This window comes from Balaenoptera musculus, chromosome 5 (genome assembly GCF_009873245.2).
Source record: "Balaenoptera musculus isolate JJ_BM4_2016_0621 chromosome 5, mBalMus1.pri.v3, whole genome shotgun sequence".
Lineage (NCBI taxonomy): Eukaryota > Metazoa > Chordata > Mammalia > Artiodactyla > Balaenopteridae > Balaenoptera > Balaenoptera musculus.
Window position 1 is genome coordinate 103525585 of NC_045789.1, and position 19638 is coordinate 103545222.

Below are 19638 nucleotides of genomic sequence, written 5' to 3' on the forward strand. Positions count from 1 at the left end.
GCCCATTAGTTAGTAATTCCCTGTGTCTCCATCCCCTCAAGCCCTGGCAACCAGCTTTCCAGTCTTTGGTTCTATGAATTTGAATATTTTAGATACCTCCTGTACATGGAATCATGCAGTATTTGTCTTTCTGTGACTGGCTTATTTCACTTGGCATAACGTCCTCAAGATTTACACATGTTGAACAAAAGTGACGAGAATGGGCATTCTTGTCTTGTTCCTGAACTAAAGGGAAAAACTTTCAGCTTTACACTGTTGAGTATGATGCTAGTTGTGGGCTTGTCATATATAGCCTTTTATTATGTGGAGCTTTCTTCTATACTCATTTTGTTGAGAGTTTTTATCATAAGTGGATGTTGAATTTTGTCAAAAGCTTTTTCTGCATCTATTGAGATGATCATGTGATTTTTATCCTTCATTTTGTCTATTTGGTATATCATGTTGATTGATTTGTGGATGTTGAATTGTCCTTGCAGCCATGGAATAAATGTCACTTTGAATATTGTGGATGATCCTTTTAATGTATTGTTGAATTCAGTTTGCCAATATTTTGTTGAGGATTTTTGCTTCTATGTTCATCAGGTACATTGGCCTGTAATTTCCTTTTTTTGTGGTGTCCTTGTTTGGTTTTGGTATCAGGGTAATGCTGACCTTGTAAAATTAGTTTGGAAATGTTCCCTCCTCCACAGGAAGAGTTTGAGAAGTATAGGTATTAAACATTTGGGTGTTTGGTAGAATTCACCAGTGAAGCTGTCTGACCCTGGATTTTGTTTGTTGAGAGTTTTTAATCTCCTTACTAGTAATTATGTTTATTCATAATTTTCTCTTTCTTCATTATTCAGTCTTGGAAGATTGCATGTTTCTAGGAATTTATACATTTCTTGTAGGTTGTCCAATTTGTTGGCATATAATGGTTCATAGTAGTGTCTTACGATCCTTTGTATTTCTTTGGTATTAGTTGTAATTTTATTGCTTTCATTTCTGATTTTATGTATTTGAGCCCTCTCTCTTTTTTTCATAGTGAGTCTAGCTAAAGACTTGTCAATTTTGTTTATCTTTTCAAGGAATCAGCTCTTAGTTTCATTGATCTTTTCTATTGTCTTTTTAGTCTCTATTTCATTAATTTCTATTCTGACTTTGTTTCCTTCCTTCTGGTACCTTTGGGCTTCATTTATTCTTCTTTTCCTAGTTACTTTAGCTTTATCGTTAGGTTGTTTATTTGAGGTTTTTCTTGTTTCTTGAGGTAAGCCTCTATCACTATAAACTTCCCTTTTTGAGCTGCTTTTGCTGCATTCCACAGATTTTGGTATGTTGTATTTCCATTTTCATTTGTCTCAAGGTATTTTTTTAAATTTCTCCTTTGATTTCTTCTTTGATCCATTGTTTGTTCAGTGGCATGTTGTTTGTCTCCACGTATTTGTGTTTTTCCAGTTTTCTTCTTGTAAATGATTTCTAGTTTCATACCATTGTGGTCAGAAAAGATACTTGACATGATTTTGATCTTCTTATATTTATTGAGACTACTTTTGTAGCCTAACGTATGATCTATCTTGGACGATGTTACATGTCCACTTGAGAAGAACGTGTATTCTGCTGCTTTTGGATGGAATGTTCAATATGTATGTATTAAGTCCATCTTGTTTAAAGTGTGCTTTAAGGCTGATGTTTCCATGTTGATTTTCTGTCTGGATAGTCTTTCCATTGTTATAAGTGTTATAAGTCCCCTATCATTATTGTATTGCTGTCAATTTCTCCTTTTAGGTCTGTTAATATTTACTTTATATATTTAGGTGCTCTTATGTTGGGTGCCTAAATATTTACAAATGTTATGTCTTCTTGCTGGAGATGACTTTATCATTATGTAATGCTCATCTTTGCCTTTTATTAGTTTTTGTTTTAAAGTCTATTTTGTCTGATATAAGTATATCTACCCAAGCTCTCTTTTGGTTTCTATTTGCATGACACATTTTTTTCCATCCTTTCACTTTCAGTTTGTGTGTGTCCTTACATCTGAAATGAGTCTGTGGTGGGCAGCATATATATGGGTCTTGGTGTTTATCCGTTCAGCCATTCTATGTGTTTTGTTTGGAGAATTTAGTCCATTTACATTTATAGTAAGTATTGATAACTATGTACTTATTGCCATTTTGATAATTGTTTTCTGGCCGTTTTGTAGTTCCTCTATGTTTCTTTCTTCTTCTCTTGCATTCTTCCCTTTTGGTTTGATGACATTCTATAGGGTTATGCTTAGATTCCTTTATCACTATCTTTTGTGTATCTACTATAGGCTTTTGCTTTATGGTTACCATGAGGCTCACATGTAACAGCTTATATATATATACACAGACACATAAATATATATGTATGTGTATATATAAAATCATCTATTTAAAACTGATAGTAAGTTAAGTTTGAATGCATTCTAGAACTCTGCATTTTGAACCCCCTTCACATTTTATGTTTTTGATTTCACATTTTACATTTTTTAAATTTCATGTATCATTTAACTAAATTATTATTTTTATTACTTTTATTTTTTAAACTTCATAATAGCTTTGTAAGTGATCAATCCACTACTTTTACTATATATTTACCTTTACCAGTAGATTTTTACTAATTAGTGCCCTTTCTTTTTAGCTTAAAGAAGTCCCTTTAACATTTATTGTAGGTCTGGGTTAGTGGTGATGAACTCCTTTAACTTTTGTTTGTCTGGAAAGCTCTTTATCTCTCCTTCGATTCTAGATAATAACCTTGCTGAGTCAATTATTCTTGGTTGGAAGTTTTTTCCTTTCAGCACTTTGAAAGTGCTGGCCTTCAAAGTTTCTCCTAAAAAAATCTGCTGATAGTATTATGGGGGTTCCCTTGTTTGTAACAAGTTTTTCTCTTGCTGCCTTTATGATTTAGCTTCAGCTTTTGACATTTTAACTGTAATGTGTCTCGGTGTGGGTCTATTTGAGTTCATTTTGTTTGGAACTCTCTGGGCTTCCTGAATCTGGATGTCTGTTTCCTTTTCCAGATTAGGGAAGTTTTCAGCCATTATTCCCTTAAATAAGTTGTCTGCCTATTTCTCTCTCTTCTCCCTCTGGACCCATATAATGCAAATGTCATTCTGCTTGATGTTGTCTCATAGATCCCTTAAGCTATCTCCACTTTTTGAATTTTTTTTTCTTTTTGCTGCTCTATTTGAATGAGTTCCAGTGACCTCTCTTCCAGATCACTGATTCTTTCTCTGCTTCTTGTAGTCTGCTATTGAACCCCTCTAGTGTATTTTTCAGTTCAGTTTTTGTATATTTCATCTTTGTCACTTTTATTTGGTACTTACTTATATTTTCTATCTCTGTTTAAGTTCTCTCTGTGTTCATCCAGTCTTCTCCCAAGTTCAGTGAGCATCTTTATGACTAACATTTTGAACTCTGTTTCAGCTAAGTTACTTATCTCCATTTCATTAAGGTTTTTTTTTTTTAACCTGTGGTTTTATCTTTTCCTTTTGTTTGGAACAAATTCCTTTCTCTCCTCATTTTGCTTGACTCTCTGTGTGTTTCCATGTATTAGGCAAAACAGCCATCTTTCCCAGTCTTGAAGTAGTGGCCTTGTGAAGGAGATGAACCTTCTTGTTTAAACTTGCCCTAGCTCTTGGTTATATTTTGAACCATTGTGATTGTCTTAGCACCCTGATTTATTCTGGGTAATTCCTAGTTGTTGAAGACTTGTGAGTGTTCCAGAGGGTGGGATCTCAGTTCGCCCTTAATTTCAGGCTGATTAGAAACTAGGCAGCAGCTTTTAAGGTATGCAAATATACACAGTACTGTGAAAATTCAATTGTAAACCTTGCTGGCCTCCGCACCAGGTGATCTACAGGTGTCCCATTAGTGAAGTTGCAAAAATCGGGGCTCCAGGTGAGTGTTTGATTTCATTTCTGGGAGGTACCAGTGAGCTGTAGTGAGGTCAAGGGAGAGCACAAAGGTGATATCCCCTAGACCTTCCATAGCCTCTAGGCGTATGGAAAACTGGAAGCCTGTCCATCAGGCTGAAGCTTCAAGACAGGTAAATAGGGCTTTTTCACAGGAAGACTAGGGGTGCATCACAGTCAGCTGTCTGTGCAGTAACTGGAGTGTGGCAGCCTGCCAAGAATAGTCTCTCTGATTGTTTCAGACCCATGGGGTCCCAAAACACAATCCCCCCTGGACACCAGAGCCAGGTGCTCAAGAGGCATACACTGTATGGGCTGCATGTGCCAACTGGCTTTGGCAGGGCTGCAGAAGTGGCATGAGGATGGGGCATGTACACTGGGCCTAACAAGGTGGAGAGAGAGCACAAAAATGGCACCTGCCAGCTTCTGTCTCCAGGAAGAGTCCCAACAGATTCCTGCCCCTCCAGCAGATGCTTTAAGATTAGTAAATAAATCTCCTTCACCTATGGTCTAGACCTTTCCACACTGTTGCTTTTGTGCTGGGTCCTAGGACGAGTGAATCTGTGTGCGAGCCCTTTAAGAGTGCGTTCCCTGTTCCCTACAGCCCTATGGTTCTTCTGGATGTAAATCCTGCTGGTTTTCAAAGCCAGGCATTTTGGGAGCTCTTCTTACCAGTGCAGGTCCCAAGGGTTGGGATGCCAGATGAGAGCACAAACCCCTGGCTCCTCAGGGAGAAGTTTTGTATTTGTGAGACCCCTCCCAATTTCAGGTCACCAGGCTGGGCGTGGGGTTTCGGGCAAGATCGCATCTCTGCTTCTCCTTCCCGTCTTGATGTGGCTCTTTTATCCTTTGTTGTGGAGGAGCTGTTCAGCTAGTTTTTGGATCCTTTTCATAGGGAATTTTTCCATAGGTAGCTGTAAATTTGTTGTGCCCATGGAAGGAGGTGAGTTCAGGATCTTCCTACATCGCCATCTTGAACTGCCTCCTTCCTCAATCTCTGTCTTTACTGATTTTAACAATCTAGTTGTTTTATCCATTTCTGAGATGGTTGTATACAATCTTCAACTCTGATTGTGGAGTTGCTTCTTCTTCCTTTAATTCTGTCTGTTTTGCTTCTTATACTTGGAAGGTCTGTTGTTAGGTGCATACAGTTTTATGGTTGTTATGGCCTCATGATGAATTGACCTTATTATCATTGTGAAATATACTTTTCTATCTCTGCTAATAATCTTTTTTGAAGCCTATTTTTTCTGAGATTAATATAGTCATTCCAACCTACATGGCATATATTTTTCCATTTTTTTTTCTTTCATTCTGTGTTTTTATATCTGACATAAATCTCTTGAGGATAGCATGTAGTTAGGTCTTGCTTCTCTTTAAATCCACCTGGCAATCTCTTTTAGTCCTTTATTTGTTCTTGTTCTCTTTCTCTTTTGTTCTTCTGTTTCTCTTTTCCTGTTTTGCTTTGGATTAATTGAATATTTAGAATCTCCATTTAATTTATCTACTGACTTTATAGCTATACTTCCTTGTGTTATGTTTTAAAATTGTTGCTCTAGGGATTATAATACACATCTTCAGTTTATTTCACAGTCTGCTTAGAGTTAATATTTTATACTTCACATAAAATATAAAAACCTGGCAACCATATAGGTCTATTTACCACTCCTGTCAACCATTATACTATAGTTGTCATATGTATTACAGCTTCTTAAATCATTAAGTCTCCAATACAATAGTATAGTTTTTTGCTTTAAATGTATAGAAATATATGCATATATAATATATGTGTAAAATATATACTTATTTTAAAGTATGTGTAGTTTTTTGGCTTTTAAAAAATTAGGAGGAAAATAGTTCTTGATATTTACCCATACCTTTTGTGAAGGTCTGTATTTCCCTCTGGTATCCTTTCCATTCATCCTGAAGAATTTTCTTTAGTATTTTATGTGGTGCAAGTCTCCTGTCAATGCATTCTCTTAATTTTATTTTATCTGAAATGTATTTATTTCACCTTCTTTCTTAAAGAATATTTTTACTGGATACAGGTTATTGGGTTGACAGTTTTTTCTTCACTGCTTTAAAGATTTTGTACCATTGTCAGCTGACCTCCATGCTTTCTGATGAGACGTCATTAGACTTGAATCATTATTATCTGATAGTAATGTGTCACTTTCATCTCTCTCCTTTCAAGATTTTCCTTTTTTTTTTTTTTTTAGAAATTCACGTTCTTTTATTTATTTATTTATGACTGTGTTGAGTCTTCGTTTCTGTGCGAGGGCTTTCTCTAGTTGCGGCAAGTGGAGACCACTCTTCATCGCGGTGCGTGGGCCTCTCACCATCGCGGCCTCTCTTGTTGCGGAGCACAGGCTCCAGACGCGCAGGCTCAGTAATTGTGGCTCACGGGCCCAGTTGCTCCGTGGCATGTGGGATCTTCCCAGACCAGGGCTGGAACCCGTGTCCCCTGCATTGGCAGGCAGATTCTCAACCACTGCGCCACCAGGGAAGCCCAAGATTTTCCTTTTAATCTTTGACTTTCAGCAATTTGACTATGATGTGCCTAGGTGGAAATTCTGGATTAAAAGAAAATATTTTCTCTCTCTTTGCTTAGATTTCCTGTATTTTCATTTATTTCTGTCATATTGCCCTTTATATCATGCAGCATATTCATAGTCATAAGAGCTGTTTTCATGTCCTTTATGCTAATTCCAACATATGGGTCATTTTAAGATTCACCTCCATTGAGGATGGGTTACATTTTCCTGGTTCTTTATATGTTGAATAGTTTTGGGTTGCATCCTGGATATTGCCAATGCTATGTTGTATAGACTTTGGATTGCATTGTATTTCTTTGAAAATATATTTTTAATGAGCAATTAACTTGGTTGGATTTACACTGCATACTCTGCCTCTTGGGCAGGCACACAAAGCGCAGTCTTTTCTTCTTCACTGTATTGTTTATAGTCTGCCCCTTATAGTCCTTAGGGGTCAGCCAGAGATTTGGGCAGAGTTTATGTGCCACGTTTGAGATTCCCCTTCTCTAGATTTTTCAGAGAGAGGAGTTGTGGCCCAGGGAATTTAGGAAGTTTGCCTCTAGTCTCTATGGATAGTAGCTGAACTTCAACAACAACAAAAGATTTTAAAATTCTGTTAAATCTTTAGTTTCTGTTGTCCCTTATGTTGAGGATTTCATGGATGAAGGAAAATGGAAGCAACTTTTTAAATCCACAACACAATCGGCACCACGTAGAAGCATATCACTTTTACCCTCATGTCAGTGATGATTTTGGTTCTGAGCTCCTTGCACCCCTTCCTGTCATACTACCAAATCTGTTAGTATATGCCCTCGTGAATCATTAATTGATTATATCCTGTCACCATCCTTAAAAGTTTTGTTTTCCTTTTCTGCCTACATCTGTGCTGCTGTTTGCCTACTGGCTTGGCTCTCAGAACCTGTATTCCAGAGCATAAATGTATTAAAGCTATGGTTATAATGGATGTTCTGAAAAAAATGCAAGCTTTATAGCGGATCTAGTTTTAAGTCCCTCTTAGGTTGTAGCAATTTCTTGATGACACCCAAATTCATGTAAAATGTACACAAACATCCAGTATTCAGGATGAGGTTAGTTTACTTCAAGGCAATCAAACATAGCTTTGTTGTGGTCAAAATACCAAATAATCGCTGCCTTTCATGGTAAGTGTAGATGAGTCTGTATGACTATTATGAGACTCAAGGTGGAGCTGAGCTGGACTAAGATGAAGAAAACCACCCTCCTAATACTGAATGGATATTTTGGCTTTGCTATCTGCCTTTGGCAGGTTTGATATCTGACATTTATTAAGAGTTTTCAAGAAAGACATTTCATTGTTAAAGTATGACAGTAGCCTTGGTTATCAGGAAAAAGCACATGTGAATTCACAGAAATCTCATTTTACTTTCATTCTGGAGGAAGTTGTGCTTCCCCAGTGTAGCACCAAAGTAAACAGCTGCAGGCAATCCACTGATTTTTAGCAAGAATTCACTGAAAATTTGTATAACCCTTTTATGACTGAATTTTAGGACAGTTGAGGCACAGCAGATCAATTTCTACATATCTCAGTGGAAACACTTTAGATTCGGGAAGGAGGCTGCCTCTGATATGTACTAGTTGTGGCTACCTGGGAAAGTGAATTAGCCACCCTGAAGCTTAGTTTACTCATCTGTAAAAAGGAAAGGGAATGGAGAATCATAGTGGACTGTAGTAACTGTTGTTTTTGACTGTTCAGCATGCTTTTTGGTCCCCTTTCTTATCACAATAACATCTCTTTCCTTTGGAAAACATCTCCCCCACCCCATGTAGACTGTCAATTATTATGGTCCCTCACTCACCTTGTGAGATGGGCATGTGACCTGGCTGGGCCAACCACTTGGGCCATATTCAGCTAGACTGGTGTTTGGTCCAAGGAGTGGCTGTGTGACCCAAGCCCAGCCATTCATAATCCTTCCACGGAATCAGAGGTGAAAGGCTTGTTCTCATCCTCTCATTTATGATGTACTGTAAGAAAACGGGTCTGCATGAGTTGGTGACCGTTTTTCTCAGCAACTGGTGAAGGTGAAAGTCTCTCTGCAAAAGGAAAGAATGAGGCCCAAAGTGAAGAAACAAACAGATGTAAGAGGCAGGTGGAGAGATGGACTCCTGTTGAGTAGGGTCAGGACTGGGGCGAGCAAGCAAGGCACCAGGAGTGAAAATTTAAGGAAGCATTGCTCCCAGGGTCCTCCAAATGCAGGTCGACATTGCTTCCTTACATTTTGCCCCCTCACTTGCTGGACCCCAGTCCTGGCCCTGCTGGGCACTGTCTGAGCTTGGGTTCCTCCAGGAGCTGAAACTGAGACAAAGAATTGAGTGCAAGCAGTTTTGGGGAGGGAGGTGATCCCAGGAAACACCTGAAAGAGAGAGGGAGTGAGACCCAGAAAGCAAGGCAGCCAAGGATGGGCATTTGGTGAAGCCACTCACCACTGAGGCCCTTGGACCCACCTCCATTCTGGAACTCAGTGCCGAGGGTGCCTTGAAGGCAGCCGAAGGTCAGAGAAGCTGATGTTTTTATGCACAGTTCCCTGTTCATCATTGATGGAGGGCTGCTTTAAGCAGCATTACCTCTCCTGCACTTTTTGGCTTATCCCATCCAGGGCAGAAGAAGGTCCCCAGCAGAGAGTCACAGGTGTCCACAGTAAGCATCCTGAGGTGTGTGGAGGTGCAGGAGAGGGAACATGGCTAGGTACCATCAGTGCCTCTGCCTTTGTGCTCTTCCAGTCCTGTGAGCCTTATCCACTGTCCTTACCAGCTACAGGAGCTGGCATCCTGTTTTGATTATGCAAGATCATGTTGGGTTCCCAGTATTTGCAACTTGGAGTAGAGTCCTGACCAATCAGAAACTCACAGTCATTGTCCTTGGAAGTGGACCCCTCTTACCATCCTTGTTGCCCTAAAAACCCAGTGTGCTGGGCATTATTATCCCCATTTACATATGATGAGTCGGAAGCCTGGAGAGGACCCCACTGTCACACACAACCTGTTTTGTTTCCACATGTTCCTCCCAAATACGGAAGTTAGGGTGAAACTAGCTTTAGTCACATGTGTATCAGCAGGAGACCATGGGGGTCAGGGGGATAGTGTCCATCAGTGTCCAAAAACACTGGACATTTGGTTTGGGAAGTAACATAACATAGAGGAAAGAGCATGGGCTTTCTGGATGGGGAGGCCTAGGCTCAGATTCTGGTCCTGCTGTTTCTAGCCATGTGAACTTGGACCAGTCATAAAGCTTCTGCAAACCTATGTTTCCTCTTCTGAAAAACAAGAATGCCCATTTCTGTCCTTATTATGTTCACATTTTCCTTAAAATCCTTGAACATACAGAACATATTAATAATAGCGCTTTTAAATTTTGTTTAAAATTGTTTAAATAATTTGATCACTAATGCTTATTTACTAATTTCGTCACTGGTGCCATTTCTGGGTTTGTTTGTCTTTATTAATTTTCCTCCTGCTTATGGGTCATATTTTCCTGCTTCTTTGCATGTCTAGTAATTTTTTTTGGACACTGGACATTGCAATTTTACTTTATTTATTTATATATTTTTATTGATTTACAACGTTAAGTTAGTTTCAGGTGTACAAAATAGTGATTTGATATTTTCATAGATTATACTACATTTAAAATTATTATAAAGTATTGGTTATATTCCCTGTGCCATACATTATATCCTTGTATCTTATTTATTTTATACCTAGTAGTTTGTACCTCTTAATTCTCTTCCCCTCTCTTTCCCTTCCCCCCACCCCTCTTTCCTCTGGTAACCACTCAAATAGAACTTAGAGAGATGAGAACTACAATATATGAAATGAAGTATTCATTGGATGGGATTAACAGCAGATTAGGCAGTGCAGAAGAAAAGGTTAGCGAACTTGAAGATATAGCAATAGAAACTATACATGATGAAGCATAGAGGAAAAAAAATTAACAGAGCCTCAGTGACTTATGGAACAAAATGCAATAGTTTAACATATGTGTAATTGGAGTCCCAGAAGGAGGGATGGGTGTATAAAATATATTTGCAGAAATAGTGGCTGAATTTTTTTTTAATTGATGAAAATGATAAAATCAAATCCAAGAAGTTCAACCAACTCCAAGCAAGAGAAACACAAGGAAAACATCATCAATGATCATCATAATCAATTAATAAATAGTTTAAAACCATTAAGAGAAAATCTTAAAATCAACCAGAGAACAAAAGGACATATTGTGTTAGGAAATGGAAACTGTGTAAGCCCAAAGACAATGGAGCGATATCTTTCTAGTGATAAAAGAGAAGAACCATCAACCCAGAATTCTACATTGAACAAAAATACCTTTGTACAATGAAGGCAAATAAAGACTTAAAGAATGCCCTGAATGATCTTACGGTGAAAATAAGGGGCAGAGACCATGCAGCCTTCAACATCAGACCTGACATATGGTTGGCATTTTTAAAATGCCTTCCATGTCTTCTTGGCCCTGGGTGATGTGGTGGGTTCTGGAAAGTTTTAGGTAACCACCTGAAGGGGTGCGTCAGGGGAAGACCTGTCTGTCTTAGCTTCCTCTTTCCATCTGTCACAGCACATCTTGCCAAGGGATGGTCTTCAGCTTGCTCAGCTGCCTCTGCCATCAGACTGTGAGATTCCTGAAAGCTTGGGATTGGTCATATTCACCTGCCCAGTCCCATAAGCACCTGGCTTAGTGCTCAGCAGGTGGTAAAGGCTCAATCAATGCTACCTAGAGAATGGATGAGGGGGAGAGAGAAAGAAGAGGGAAAGCCCTGGTCTACATAGCAGCCAGTGATGTGATAAAGCATGGATTGGCTCACATGCTTGCTGCTTTCAGAATGAATGCCAACCTCTTCTGCTGGCCCACAAGGCCCAGCAGTCTGACTAATGCCTAGTTTGCTGACACCTCTCTCTACCCACTCCATCCTCCTACTCATTCCACTCAGCCCTTCTTCTCATCTCTCGAACATGCTGAACTTATTTCTAACTCAGAACCTTTACACTTGCTGTGCCCTCAACCTTGATCACTTTCCCCCAGAACTCTTCAAGGATCACTCATACCATACAGAATTCTGCTCAAATGTCCCCTCAGTGGAGGCCCTCTCTGAATATCCACCCCACTTGACTCCACCCCCAGCATTTCATATCCACGTACCCTTTCTGGTCCCCTTTTCTTCAGTGCACCTGTCATTACCTGTAATTCCATTACATGCTTATTAATTTGTCCTCTTAGTTGTTGGTCTCGTGCACCAGAACATAAGCTCTGTGAGGGCAGCAATGTTCCCTCATTGTTCACAGTTGTATCTCCAGTACCTACTAAGCAAATATATATGTATAAAGTATAATACATATACACACATATGTATATTTACACATACATATATGCATAATGCACATACATATACACACTCACTAATCAGCATATAGATACACGTATACACACGTTAAGCAGTGTATATGTATATATATATGTGAGCACACATATGAATATGCATATATACACACCTAGTAAGCTGTATACATAGACACATGCATATATATATAAACATATACACACATATCTATATGCATGTATATACACATACATATAGTATATATAAACACATGTATATGTATATGCATATAAGCAGTAAATATACATATATATATACACCCACTAAACAGTTTATATATAGGCAGATATACATATACCCACCATATATTATATACATATACACACTCATATATGTATACATATATATGTAAGCCCACAAAGCAGTATATATGTATATCTACACACATATATATATGCATGTATATACATACAAATACATGCATATATACATATCCACTAAGCAGTGTATATATTTATATTCATATATAATATGTACTTACATCTACACGTGCATATGATACATATGACATATATGCTCTATATAATTAACTGAATGAATACATATTATGTAAATGAATGAAAAACTTGACAATTAACCAATCAACTGATAAGAGTTAGTTGACCGGTTTATACTGACTGCCTCTGGGTTAGGGTCCTGAGGAGAATTTCTCTATCTCCCCTGCTGCAAACTCTAATTTTTCACAAATGTCCCTTTAATTTCCACCTCTCTCCTGCCTCACTCTCCACCTCCCACAGGTTGCTCTTGACCCCTTGGTTGGTTGAGCCATTGGACATTTTGCTCCTGCACCAGCAGAGAGAGTCCAGGCTGGAGTGTTCTGCTCTGAGTCAACTTTGAAGTCAACAGGGCTTAATTATTTTCAAGGGAAGGAGGAAGATACCTTTAGCAGAACTTTCTGAGAAGGTTGCTTCAAAAGTGTGTTTCTTGGATTAGCAAATGGGCCCCGTGCTTAGAGAGTCATAGGGTTGAAGCAAAATAAACAGAGAGTTAATTAAAATTCATGGAATAGCCAGAGGCAGTCTGCACATAAAACAGCAAAAAGTGGCACAGATTTATATGATAATAGCTCTTTATGTCTCTCAAAGGAAGAGTCTGGATAAAATTGAGCAAGAGTTGCACAGATGATAATTCCAGACTCCACACTCTTATTATGCAATGATGATCATTTCCACATGCAAGCATATTATTAGCTGTCTCATTCCACATTCCAGATTTTCACATCTGCATGTGAATTCATAGTGTGAAAAAAAATTTTGATTAATAGCGGACTAACCAATTTAGTGCCCAGACTGCAACAAATCCATTTTGAAATTAAGTGGAGATTCGATTTTATATATATGTTTATAAGTTTGAATGTTCAGAAACATTTGACTTAGTGTTTTTTTCCTTTAAAAATGTAGTCTTTGGAAATCTTTTTCATCTTTTAAGATAAGGGTAGCATGGTGGAAAGCATAGCAGGATCTTGAGTCAGACGGTAAATGTTTATGCCAACTGTTCTGTCCCAGCATTAGTCTAGGTACTTGTGATGGTGTGGCAAACAAGATGGACAAGGTCCCTGATGCCATAGAGCTGACAGTTAGTAAGGGAGACAAATACACAAACAATACCCAACCACGATTTCAATAATGATAGTTGCTCTGCAGAAAATGCATAGTGCAATGACCTGGGAGGGTAGGCCTGCTTTCCTTGGAGGAGAGGGCAACAGAGAAGGCTTTGCTGAGAAGGAGACATTTAAGCCAAGGCCTAACTGCTAAGAAGGAAACAGACTATGTGGAGATCCAGGGGGTAGAGCATCACATACAAAAGGGGCAGCAGATGCAAAGGTCCTGTGGCAGGGACAGACTTAGTAGTGGGGCCATGGCAGCAAATGTGTGTAAGATGCCCAGCCAACATTGTGTCTGCCACAAGCAGGAGCTTGGAATATATGTTTGCTCTTTTCAGGACAATGCAAGAGTTAATCAGTTTATAGCAAAATGGTTAGAGAGCTTTGCCTCCAAGTCTGACAGAGCTGAGTTGGAATTCTGGTCAACCAGGTGACTCTGGGCAAGTTACCTAACTTCTCTGTGTTTCCAAAGTGAGCTGTTATTCTTATGTAAGAATCATTTTTAGAATTCTTAAACATGATTCTTTTACTAGAAGCTTTTATTGTTCATGCAGACATCTTTTATAAGCGGTGGAATCCATTTCTTTTTAATGAAATATTTATTCCTTTCATATTAATTAGTCCATGTTTGGCTTGAGGCATAGGTTGGAGGAATTTGCTGGCTCCCAGGGATCACTTTATTAAGAGCTAAATATCACAGGAAATGCAGGCTCATTCGCGAATGGCTTTCAAGCATAGGCCAGAGCAAATGATCCATTACTGACCAGTTTAACAGACGTCATTGCTCATTTGCATTCCCCATTTTCCAACAATGACGTCTCATTTCATATTCTGGATGAGCCTTCCCAGGCCTTTTTACATCTATAAAGTGGTCTCAACCTTGCTTCACCCTAAAAGATACATTTCCAGCAATAAGGGTGTCAGAAAGCACCAAGGTTGGTCCTGGACCCTTGCCCCCATGACTACTTTTTGGTGTTTCCTGACAAAGCAATGCCCCTTATGACTCCAGAGGGAAACTGTGTGCGTAAGCAGTGGCATTATTTATAAAACACACGATCACCTCTTGGAATTACCTCCAAACTCTCCTCCACCCTGTTGCCAGAAAGAACTCCCCTCCCCCTCAAAACCCACATTTTCCATGTTGTTTGTTTGTATGTTCTTTCCTTTATTCATTCATTTGCAATTGTATACCTAGGATCCACTTTTTAAACCCTTCTGTAACTCCCCAGTGCCCTCAGGACAAAAGCCAACTGTATTGGTCTGCTGGTGCTGATGTGACAAAATCCCACAGGCTGGGGGCCTTAAACCACAGGAGTGATTGTCTCACAGTTCTGGAGGCCAGAGGACACCAACCCAATTGGGTTAGGGCCTGCCCTCATGACCCCATTTTAAGTCAATTACCTCTTTAAAAGTCCTGTCGCCAAATGCATCACATTCTAAGGTACTGGGGGTCAGGGCTTCAACATACAGATTTGGGGAAACACAATTCAACCTGCAACACTAACCTTTTAAACATGTCATTCAAAGCCATCTGTCACCTGCTCCTCACTCACCTTTGTCACCTCATCTTTTGCCATGATCTCCATGATGTCTGTCGTGTACTGTCTCAGGGTGAACACCAGGGAGTATCACCTGATACAGGTCAGAACTCACAGATGAAGTGTCCGCGGGACAGGCGCACTGTTTCTTAGCATCTTAAGGGGAGACTGGCTTGGCTTAGAGCATAGCTGGACACACCATGGGGCTGTGCCCCAACCAAGGCATGTCTCCCCATGCTGCTGTCTCTTTTTATGCTGACTGGGGACAGATAGTTTAGAATCAAGTACCAAGCAGTTTGAGCTTCCTGTGCTTCCAAATGCCCAGCACTGGTGGCCTTAGTGACTCCCTGGGCCCATGAGAAGTTGAAATCAGGTGCTGGCTTCTGATCCTGGCTGGCTCATTGCCACGTGTATTAGTCAGTGTTCTCCAGGGAAACAGAACTAAAAAGAGGTGTGTAGATATAGATATAGATATAGATAGATTTATTTAAGTAATTGGCTCACATGATGATGGAGGCTGGCAAGTCTAAAAATCTGCAGGATAGGCTGTCAGGCTAGAGACCCAGGAAGTTGCTGATGTTGCTGTGAAAGGCCAAAGGTCATCTGCTGCAGAATTCCCTCTTTCTTGGGGGAGGTCAGTCTTTTGTTCTATTCAGACCTTCAACTGATTGGATGAGGCCCACCCACATGGAGGGCAATCTGCTTACTCAAAGTCCACCTTTTAAAATTCATCACAAATTAATTTTATCTAAAAGCACCTTCACGGAAACATACAGAATCTTGTCTGACCACATATCTGGGCACCATAGCCCAGCCAAGCTGACACATTAAATTAACCATCACACCAAATAATTGTGAAATTGTTCCTGAACTCCTTCTTGGGCCACTTCTGCACATCTCTACAACGTTCTCTGGTCTTACCTTCAGTACATGTATGAATGATGATCATAATCACAATAATAATCAATAATTTAGTAAGTGTTTACCATGTAACCCTCACAACCACCCACTAAGATAAGTACACTGCTACCCCCATTTTACAGATGGGGAAGTTGAGAACACTACTAATACATGCTAAAATGCACCATGCATGTTCCATCTCTCTGTACTTAGAGAGGGGCTGTGCGCTCTCCTGGTAATGCACTTCCTTCCCCCTCTTCCTACACCTCCATCCTCATGAAGCCAACCCTTGATGACTGAGAAACAGTTCAAAATGCAGCCTCTAATCCCATAACCCCAAAATGCCTTTCCCTAATCCCATAACCTGGTTAGGATCCCTCTTCTCAGGTCCCTTAGTCCCATGTGCTCACCTATCCTATAGCACTGTTCTTTCCTAAGTAGTAATTATCCATTTCTCCAGCCAGCCAGCCACAGATGTCAACTAGATGTTCCAGGCACTGTTCTAGTCACTGAGGAGGGAGCAGTGAATAAAAGAGAGAAAAATCCCTATCATTATGGGGTTTACACCAACCACAGTGGGCGAGACAGACAAAGGGAAAACAAACAAACCAAGAAACATGTGCTGTTACAGGAGTTGGCCAGGGTGATGGAGGAAACAGGGAGGGAGGATGGGGACTGAGGAGGGATTAGCTCATTCACACATGGAGGTCAAGGATGGCTTATGGGATAAGGTGATTCATGGGTAGAGCCTGAAGGAGGTGAGGACCCAAGACTGGACATCTGGGGAAGAGCATGGCAGACACAGGAATGGCACAGGGGCCAGGGTGGGAAGTGAGCAGGGAGGAGAGTAACAGATGGAATTAGAGAGGACTTGGGGCCACGCCATGTAGGGCCCAGTGACCTGAAGTGAGTGACTTTGTCTTTCACTCTTGAGTATTGTTTGTTTATCCCATTGAACCTTGAGTTCCTAGAGCAGTGTCATATCTTCATGGCTAACATAGTGCCAGGACCATGACAGGCATTTCACACATGTTTATTGACTGAAATATTCATCCAAATGAGTATTTTTCTTGAAGCTAACTTTTGATCACTCTAGTGAGGCCACCATTGGTCACAGCCCACATGGACTTTCTGTGCCATGAAACATCATCGTATAGTTTGTGTATCAGATGAGGATGTTCTCAGGAATGAGAAACAGAAAATCTGCCTTATAGTGGCTTAAACAAAGAGGGTTTATTTTCTCACATAATAAGTCTGAAGGTAGGTGGCGCTATGCTAACAGGTTCAGTAACTCTGACACCTTCTTAGCTTCATGGTCACAAGGGGCTGCTGCAGCTCCAGACATTACATATGTGCTCAAGGTAGAAAGAATAGTGGCAAAGGGAAGAAAAGTGGAACCATCTGTAGCTATTCCCTTTTATTCAGAAAGCAAGACTTTTCTTAGAAGCCAATAGCAGACTAATATTTCATTGGCAAGAACTATGGCTACTTCTGGCTGCAAATGAGTATTTAATGGATCCTACTGCCTCCTTGAAGAAAACTGTCCTATTGAAAAGGAAGAAGAGGGAGGATGCCTTTGAGTAGTTAACAGTCATTGTCTGCCAAAGACAGTCTTCTTGTCAGATAAGGATATTTGAACAGCAGTACCCAGCATGATCACTCTTTTTTAGTGACCTTATTTAATCTTGATTTCTTTTTCTTTTTTGCTTTTCCCCAAATTGGTTGTTTCCCAGAATCTTGCTCCTGTAAGCATAACCAGTGTCCGTTAATGTCGCACTATAGCTGTGCATCAATCAACAGCATCTGCTAAGTGTACTCAAGCTGGGGGTGGGGTGGGCAGCACAGAGAAGGTCAACTGAGTCAGGTGAGAAAGGGCATCCAGGCTGGTCCATGGAAGGGCAGAGCCAGCCGTTGCACCCGCACAGTTCTGGGTTACCAGCACAGCTCTGGCTTCTCTGATTCTGGGGTGACCTGTCCCCCCAGAGCTTGGCTTGCCTGAGCTGAAAAGTGAGGGCTACAGTCCTGACCATCAAGGTCACTGAAGATGCAGCCAGACAAGGACTTTCCTGAAGAATCCAGCAAAGTGATTCTCGACTAGCCTGCTTATCAGACTCCCCCCAGGGAGTTTTTACAAAATACAACATCCCAGGACCCTCCCAGACCTCTGGGGGTGCCACAGAACCGAGGTCATCAGTGCTTTGAAGGTAAGATCCGGCTGAGGACCACCAGATGCTGGCGTGATGGAGGGTCTCAACACGCATCCCTACCCCTTCTCTGCTGAATTGGGGTCAATTCCCAAATTCCTGATGCACAGTGTGCTTGACACGTGCCATTCTCATGGCAAATCGCCTGAAATCCATGCTCGCTAGCATTTATTTATTTGTCCCAATAAATTGTAATTAATAATGATAACATCAGGTCCTAATTGAATTAGACTAATGAGGAGTGTTAATTGGGTGCTTGCCTGTCAGCAGCTTGGGTGGCTTTGGCCAAATTGCTCATCCCTTGCCTCATTAACTGTGATTTCTGGTGGAAAGGGCTATGTGCTGACCTGCTGAGGAGCCTTGGGGCCACTTGGGACGCCCCTCTTCTGTTCTGAAGGTTCCCAGGATGTGGGCAGAGCTGCCTGCTGGTGAGGAGGGCTGACGTTCCCTCTAGAACACCTGTCCTGAGCCCAGGAGGCTGAGATGCTGCTTTAGTTTTAGCAGATTCCCTCCGTCACGTGGTCGCCTTGGGCTCCAGAGCTGGGAGGACGGGCAGGCCCTCCTGCTGTGAGTCCAGGCACCGAGGACCCCACCTCCCTCAAGCACACAGGGTCTGGTGGGCCTTGTCGTAACTGAAATTCCAGCTCCCCTGTGGACTCCCGCTCAGGCCTGGAGGTCAGGGTGGCCCTCAGGTCAGGAGATGGTGATGCCCGCAAGGGGTGAGGCAGGGGCCGGCCTGTAGGAAGGGTATTCTAAGCAGAGGGAACAGAATATGCTCGTGCTGGGAGTCAGGGGCCAAGGTGACAAGTTCGCATGTCTGAGCCTCTGGAAGCTCGGGGTTCCACAGGGGACCAGGCAGCATGGCTCCTGCCTTCATGGTGCCTGGGGTCTGCCTGTCAGTCAGTAAACAGGGAAGATCCAGTGTAGGAAGTAGCACAGTAGAAATAGGGGCTATGGGAGCCCACTGGGAAGGCTGTTGATGCCGCACCCCCAAAATAAAAGGGAGCCTCCTACAGAAAGTAATGAATGAGCAGAGACAGAGCTGGTGGGTGAGCGGGTAGGAGGGGGACATGGGCCAGGGAGGAAGTGAGAAGGGGAGAAAGCAGTGGTGATGGAGAAACTCTTTAAAGAAATTCTAAGGGGGATGAGGTAGCTGGCTTGAAGGGGATGTGTGCGTGTGTGTATGTGTATGTGTGTGTATTTGCGTGTATGTGTATATATGTGTGTGTGGTGTGTGTATGTGTGTGGTATGTATGTCTGTGTAGTGTGAACACACACACATGCCTGTCAGAGGTGACAGAGGCGCGGAGGACTTTGAATGATAAGACACAGACCTTGAACACTTCCTGAAGGTGAAAGAAAGCCCTTGCAGGGCTTCAAGTCTTTCATTTTGGGGAAGTTCCCACTGGGCAGAAGGACATGTGCAGAGACCAGAGCCGAGGAGATGCTGCTGAAGCTATTACAGTGAAATGTTCCCGCCTCTGAAATCTCAGGCACTAACTCTAAGTACCAGAAGTCACTCTGGTCAC

The 19638-nt window shown here is 41.2% G+C and overlaps 1 protein-coding gene across 3 annotated transcripts in view; it reads left to right on the forward strand.

Annotated features, from left to right (window-relative positions):
- The window catches only part of STK32B (serine/threonine kinase 32B), a 343316-nt gene that overhangs the window by 93326 nt on the left and 230352 nt on the right, over positions 1-19638 (forward strand). The gene's annotated exons all lie outside the window — the stretch shown is intronic.